The sequence below is a fragment of the Cavia porcellus genome, unplaced genomic scaffold (assembly GCF_034190915.1).
Source record: "Cavia porcellus strain 051 isolate PalLab524CR breed Dunkin Hartley unplaced genomic scaffold, mCavPor4.1 scaffold_1, whole genome shotgun sequence".
NCBI lineage: Eukaryota > Metazoa > Chordata > Mammalia > Rodentia > Caviidae > Cavia > Cavia porcellus.
In genome coordinates this window covers 133,504,804-133,512,208 of record NW_026947484.1, presented here as the reverse complement: position 1 = coordinate 133,512,208, position 7,405 = coordinate 133,504,804, and the positions used below count along the sequence as shown (strand labels likewise).

The following is a 7,405-nucleotide window of genomic DNA, read 5'->3' as shown; positions in this document are numbered from 1 at the left end:
TAGATTGAAAGAATGTTCTCGGAAAAGTCCTGCCTTACCCTCCAGCACTGGGATAAACATTCATCCCTCTGCACTGAACCTGCTGACCAGCCTGTAAAAACTCTTCCCTGGGCAATGATCCCTCGGCTTCTCCACCCTGAGCAAGCAGTGGTGTTATTAGTAGCACTCACGGAACAGTGGGTCATAAGGCGTGACTCTTGCTGTATCATCACCTTTAATATCAATGAACTCTCAGGCTTTGCCACAAACATTTTGAAATGTTTGTGTGTGGGTGTCTCTTCCTAACTGCATTATGAGCTCCCAGAGGACAGAAATCATGTTTCGTATATCTCTTTGCTTGGGGGAGAAGGTTGGCTTCAGGTGTGACTCAGGAAGAGGCGTCCAGAAAGCAAATGCAACCAGCATCTGAGCATCAGCGATGGCACAGCTGCTGCTCTAGGGACAGCCCAGGTGGAAAGGTTGCCACACCCTGGTTTTGAAGAATGACTCCCTTTAGGGTGTGGGAAGAAAAATAGAGGCCAGTAAAGAAAAAGGCAAAATGAGAGGGCTTGGGAAATGACAGGTCACTGAGGTTGGACTAGTCCTGAGGACAGAAGGGCCTGGCATGGACAGCCAGTAACCCGCCAGCTGAGGAGTCAGTGATGGTGGCTCTAGGGCCTTCCAGCATGACGGCAAAGTGGAACAAGGCTGTGTGGGGATAAATGAGGAGAGAGAGACAGAGATGCTGGTTTTCAAGGATTCTAGGAGAGAAGATGAGAAAGGGCAGTTACAGGAAGGGGCAGCTTGGCTTCTGAAGGTGTTCCTGAGGGTAGGTACCTGCAGAATGTGCACTTGCTGTGCATTTATATAATATATCTCAGTATCACAGGAGAGAGAGAGACCCAGCGCAGCAGGCCGTGGTGGAGGAGAAGCCCTGTCTTCCTTCCTTCCTCCTTTGTCTCTTTCTTTCTTTCTTTCTTTCTTTCTTTCTTTCTTTCTTTCTTTCTTCTCTTTCTTTCTTTCTTTCTTTCTTTCTTTCTTTCTTTCTTTCTTTCTTTCTTTCTTTCTTTCTTTGATACCAAGGCATGTGCAAGCTAGGCAAGTGCTCTGCTGCCAGTCCACAGCAAGCCCTGAAGAAGGCTTTGCGAGGGAGGATTTGAAGGTGTGCGCTGGGCCTGGGGAGAAGAGGATGGGATCCCAAGCCCAAGTGGAGACTGAGGCTCCAAAAGTAGAAGGGAGATTCCTGGAGTCAAGAATGGTAGCAGCTAGGGACAGTAGAGAGCATGTTTGAGGTGATGGTGTCCTCCACAATTTTTCCCAAAAGAAAATACCTGTGGTCCTTCCTTTTTTATGAAGAAGCATTTAGGTGGCTTCCAGAAGCTCGTGAGCTTCTTACTGAATGCATAGACTTCTGTTACTCGGTTATAAACATCCTCCAGCATGTTATAGCTCTAACCTGGATAGGGCAATTGAGGGCAGATTTAGAAAAAAAAAGGCAAGACAACCAAAGTATTCAGAAAAGCAAAATGCCACCTTCATTCCTAACTGGAGGTCAGTAATAAAAAAGAGTTTATTACCGATTAATCTACAGCCTGAATGCAAAGGTTAGCTAGAAAGAAAAGAAAGAAAAAAAGAGCAACCCTGAACTATATGATCCTCGTTCTCCCTTTTACAACCCTGGCAAAAGCAAGGAGACAAATCCCATTTACAAGGACAGCAAAAGCTCAGCCTCCTCCCTGGCCCAAGGCCTCTCCATGCATCATAAATATTCCCATAGTCATAAATATCACTGATGAGGAAGCAGAAGGCTCTTAATTGGCTTCAAGTCATTTCATGGTGGAGGACGCCGGAGGAACTGCAACGCATAAGAATAAGACGGGGCGAAGGACCTCCCGGGAGGAAATTAGAGTCTCATCTTCTGCCTCTGATGATGCTGTGATGAAGCATTAATTTAAACCAGGAAATAACTGGCTTATGATCCACCAAGAGAAGCTCCTTCTCCACTGTCTCAGGGCTTGTGGGTTTTTCTATCTCAGGAAATCCAATTCCCTTTTGGCTGAATTTTGTGGAACTGGATGTTGTTTCTGATCAGCTACCACCGGGGAAAAAAGAATGTAATGAGGTTTTATTAAAAACTTTGTAAAAAAAAAGAATTGTAAGGTGACAGGTAAGCTAGTGGTGATATATTCATGCATTAAAATACTATTCAGCAATAAAAATTGATGGACCACTGATTACATAACAACGTGGATGAGTCTGAACACTAGTGAAAAGAACATTACAGAAAAGAATACGTACCCCCAATTGCTGACAGTGAGACAGTATGTCCAAGCACACATAAAGCAGCTTTATTCCTCACAGCTAAGCAACAAGGGGTAACTGAGGCGCAGGATCAATTGTGAGTCCATGCCCAAGGTCTAAGAATGGATAGAGTCTCACTGTGCGTGCCACACTTCCACTGGGACCCTGGGAAACAATCCACCGTGGGATTTAGACCCCAGGGAACGTGACCTATTGGGATGTGTTGAAGGACAGCCTATGGGGAAGGGAGGACTAAAACAGAGCTTGGGCTTCTAGACGGTTCCTTCCTAAGTTGATGTTTGTTCTCGGTGCATTCTGCAGTTATTTTTGTGAATTACAAGTGAGAAAGAGGGAAAACCGGTAGATCTATAGACACTTAGGAAGTTTCTTTTGTGTGATTCCATTTATATGATGTTCTATAACAGGCAATCTACAGAGAAAAAAATCTGACAATGCTTCAGAAGCAGCCCTGGGGTGGAAGGCAGGAGAGATTGGGAAGGGGCAGGAGTCAACTCTGCTGATAGAAATGTTCTACATATTTGATGATGGTTTGGATTACCCCAGTGTTTGCATTTGTCAAAACTCAGCAAATACACACTGTACTTAACATTCATGCATTTCATTGTATCTAAATTTTATATCCAATAAAATCTAAACAAATATTGAACTCTAGTTAATGATACACATGCTAAAGGATTTATAGGAAAGTGTGTTGACATCTGCAATTTATTTTGAAGTGTGTCACTTTCATGGGTAGATGGATGGGAAGAGAGATAAGAGTGAAAAGCAATTTTAGTAAAATGTCAGTGGTAGAATCTGGGTAGTGAGTATATAGCTTTTGTTGTAAAAAGTGCTGTTTTACCATGTTTGAAATGTTTCACAATAAAATGGAAAAATTAGAGGGATGTGAAGTTTTAAAAATAACAACAATTTATTGGGTATCTGGTATACCAACTGCTTTATAAAAATTCCTCAACCCTCTCAACCCTCCTATTCTATAAATCAAAGGTTAACTTCAGACAGACTAAGTGGCTTTGCCCAGAGACCCACAGTTGTAAACACCAAGGCAAGACTTGCCTGATTAACTACATCCTGTTACTACAATGACAACTTCTTAGTAGAGGTTAGGTAGGATAGAAAAAGTAAGTAGAAAGCAGACAAGGAAAACCATAACTAAAGCTTGTGCTTTAAAGGCTGCATCATCCAGAACCCAGCAGAAGTAACCAACAGCGATCTACATCAGCATCCCCTTGGTTCATACAGACTCCTTTTCTTCCAGACCCATCACACCCAAAATTCCTCAAAAATACTGTAAGTCCATAAATTGGCTTAAGAAAGTAAAGATCCTAGTATAAAGGAATAGGCTGGGAAAATTCAAAGAAACTTAAATTATGCTTCTAAAACCCTGGGTTTATACCCGTAAAATGGACCAGTACTCTTCTGAAGGGTGGGTCACCTTCTCCTGGAGTCACTGCCTCTCAAGAGAAGCTTAAATGTTCTCAGCTCCAGGAATTAACACACCTCTCTTGTGGGAACCTGCACTCTATTTCTTTGCATGTGTACTTTTTAAGTTTCTTCCTAATAATTCTTTTCTCTCTTCTATTGATGCATCCTGAAAATTCTTTTCTCAGGTTTTTCAACAAGAGTCAGAGAACCTGCAAATTAATTGTTTGGGTAGGGTGGGTTGGGCTCCTTATCTCAACATTGATCTCCTCCTGCCTAGGGACAGGGGATGTTTCTTTGCCCTTCTTTCACATGTGCCCTCCAGAGGCCATGTCTGACAGTTGCAGTTCAAGTAACACTTCTCAGTTACGACCTCTTAGACTCATTTTCATGGTGGATTTGATTGACCTAAAAGTGGGATACTTTGCTGGTCCTCAACCACTAACCCAGCAACAACTCCACAAATATGAACTGAACACCTACTAGATATAGAGAATTAAAATAAATTTAAAACATAGCCTCTGCCCTCAAGAAGCTCCCAGAGAGGTTAACCTGACTTGGATTCTTATCAGGATTGATTGTGATCTTGCTCAGGTCACTTCAAGTCCCCTCAACCACGCAGTAAGAGCTTAAACCAGACCAACCCTCAGCTCCCTGCCCCCCTCCCCCCCCCCGCCCAAGCCTCATGTTTCTGGGACTTTTAACTCATAGGTAATTTTAATGGACAAAGAACAGATAGCATATGCTAATGGATGCCAATAAGGACAGTCCCTTGGGCTGAGGGAGAAGTTGTCTCCTCAGAAGTGGAGTATAGGTAGAGTATGGAAGACAGGAAAGGAAGGGCCTGGGGGGCAGTTGACTACAGGAGCAGAGTCTGACTGGAAAGGGGCCATAGTCTGGGGAACGAGGCAGAGAAAGAAGTTCTGACTTTTAACTTCTGAGGAGAATCCCTCAGAGACCTTATGCACTGACAGAAACTGGTACCTGAGGGAGGTTTACCTATTTATCCATGGTACTGGGAGAAAAAAGCCAGTGGCACAAATCATCACGAATGGCATATCATTACAAAACTATGTGGTAGTTTCCATAATATTTTCTACCTGTGGTTTTCAAACTCTGGTCTATGGCATCCTAGAGATCCTGGGAAGGGATCTGGGGATGTTAAGGGGCTCAGGACTCCTGCCCTGTCTGCCCTAGCTGGAATAGCATGACGTCACTGGAACATGGGCATTCCAGGTAAAATTTATTTTGAACAAGACTTCAACAGTCCTTAGCTGAAGAGCATCGATTAATTATAGAAATAAGAGGCCAGACAAATGCATCAGGTGGGGGTAGTTTGAGGATAGTAACTTGCTGGGCCACACCCAGCACAGCTAAATGAGATGACTCGAATTTTCACTTGTGAGGGGCCTGGTGTTCAGGGTGAGGGTGGAGATGCAGGGGTAGGTGGTGGGTTGGAAAGCAGCTGTGCCTCTGACCCAGGAAATCCCTGAAACAGTGTCCCCTTTCGTCCAACACCCAGCTGTGGCATTGGGGCTGATAAGTGGAAGGGCAAGGTCCTGCCTCAGGCCCACTCCTGACCTGATTCTCTACAGATTCCAGAGCCTCAGGCTGATTTCCTCCTTTGAGAGCTGCTCCAAAATAGCCTTGCCAGAGCTGGGGATTTAGCTCCGCGGCATAAGGGCCTGCCTTATAAGCAGGCGGTTGTGAGTTTGATCCCCAACACCGATAAAAAGAAAGAAAAAAAATACCCTTGCCAGGGATTACCTCCTTGTTAACTTAAAGACTGAAGAGTCTTTTGCCCTGCAAAACTCTTCCTGGGTGGTAAAACAAACCTGAGGAAGTTATATAGGCTCAAGATCCTGGCAAATTTATTTTGAGCCCCTTGGGTTTTGTTTCCCCCATAGGTTATAATCAATACATTTATTTTTAAACGGTCTCACCCATGGTTTCATCATTCATACCTGTTCGCTGTCCACATGGAATAGCATTAGCCCTCCTCTTGCCTCCGGTGACCCCCAGCCCTCCGTCCCACATGAAAGGGTCCATTATGAGGATAGCCTTATAGTTGTCCTTACAATTGCCTCACTGTTTTGAATGTGAATTGTTACTGTATGCTCTAGCCACACTGCAAGACAATCACCCAAAACCTAATGGCTTAAAATCATAATCACTTACCCTCCCTCATGGTTCTGTTGTCAGAAATTTGGGGAGGTCTCAGATGGTCAGTTCTGGGTCAGGGTTCTCCTGACTTTGCAATTGCATGTCAGCTGGAGGCAGTCATCTGACGGCTCCTTGTGGGCAGGAGAATCCACTTCCAGGAAGGCTCATTAACCTGACTAGCAAGTTGGTTTCGGACTCTTGTCCAGGGACTCAGCTCCTCTCCACAGGGGCTCTCATGTGGCTGTAGCGATGTCCACATGGTACTGCAGCTGACCTCTCCTACAGAAAGAAATCCAAGACACCAGGCCAATGTTGGGGTGACTTTCATAGCTTTGTTTTAAAAGTCATATACTATTGTTACAGGCAGCTCAGTTAAAAATATTATAGGCAGTCAGACAGGGCTGAGTCCTCAAAGAAGCCAGTGCAAGGCTGGGGATTTAGGTCAGCGGCGTAAGTGCCTGCCTTGAAAGCACACAGTCATGAGTTCGATCCCTGGTACCGATAAAAAAAAAAGACTCCCTAGTAAGCAGCCGTGGTTTGGGCAAGCTGCAGCCACCCTAGGGAGAGAACCCAGCGTCTCCCAAGATCTGCACCATGTTGGAATTTAGGGTGCTGGGAAACCAAGCAACCAGCTTACCTCCCTGGTAAGGGGCTGTGATCCTACTGGCACTCGGGCTGAGAATCAAACATCCAATCCCCCCAACCCCCCTACCCCTGTTAGCAAATGGGAGCCAGAGGTCTAAGCATCTCTTGGGAGGTTGACCACATGTAATACAGCAAATAGGGGGAATTTCCTTCTACCATCTCTTTGAAAGCAAATATTAATCACTGTTTTGCTTTGTTCTGATTAACTGTATTGCTCTATTCAATATTCTGTTTTGATAAGTTGTATAATTCTGTATTTCATTTGATTTTGCTATACCTGATTGAAAAAACAACTATTGTGAAGATAACGAGATATACTGTGGTACCTATTACTGTTATCCTGGTGACCTGCTGTGACATTCTGTACCAATTTCACTGCACTATCTCAATTGGCTTTGTTCTGTTGTGTTTTACTACGTTCAAAATAATAAAAAAATTTTTAAAAAAAGAGCCAGTGCAGAAGGCCACATACCTTGCAACCTTGGAGGAGACAAACACCTCCCACTGTGGGCTAGATCTCAAGACAAAAGGAAAGCAAATATACCCATATCCTAGGGATTGACAATCTAAATAGTTCTGTATCACCCTGAGGAAGCCAGGAGTCACCATCCCAACCCTCTACAGGAAGAGTCACTGCTGTTAAGCTGTTACAAATGCCTGCTCACTACTGACTGGCTTCCCCATTTGTTTCTGATTTAATCAATTTCACCTGAGCAATTAATCTTATTGTTAACCATAGTTCTGTCCCACCTTATGCCCACCTTGCAAGTTCCCATTTTTCCCCATCTTGGACCTGTCTCACTTCATAATTTTACTCTATAAAAGTCCCTGAAAAAGACAGAGTCCCTGGCAAGCTGCTCAGGACCCCTTCTGC

General features: G+C 44.2%; 1 long non-coding RNA gene across 1 annotated transcript; it reads right to left on the bottom strand.

Annotated features, from left to right (window-relative positions):
• Positions 1-1,050: 1,050 nt before the first annotated feature.
• LOC134477598 (uncharacterized) lies at positions 1,051-7,138 on the bottom strand. The gene is made up of 3 exons (XR_010049609.1): positions 7,004-7,138; positions 5,902-6,165; positions 1,051-2,071 (listed from the first exon to the last, which is right to left on the bottom strand). It is a non-coding gene; the product is annotated as an uncharacterized LOC134477598 (long non-coding RNA).
• Positions 7,139-7,405: the final 267 nt, after the last annotated feature.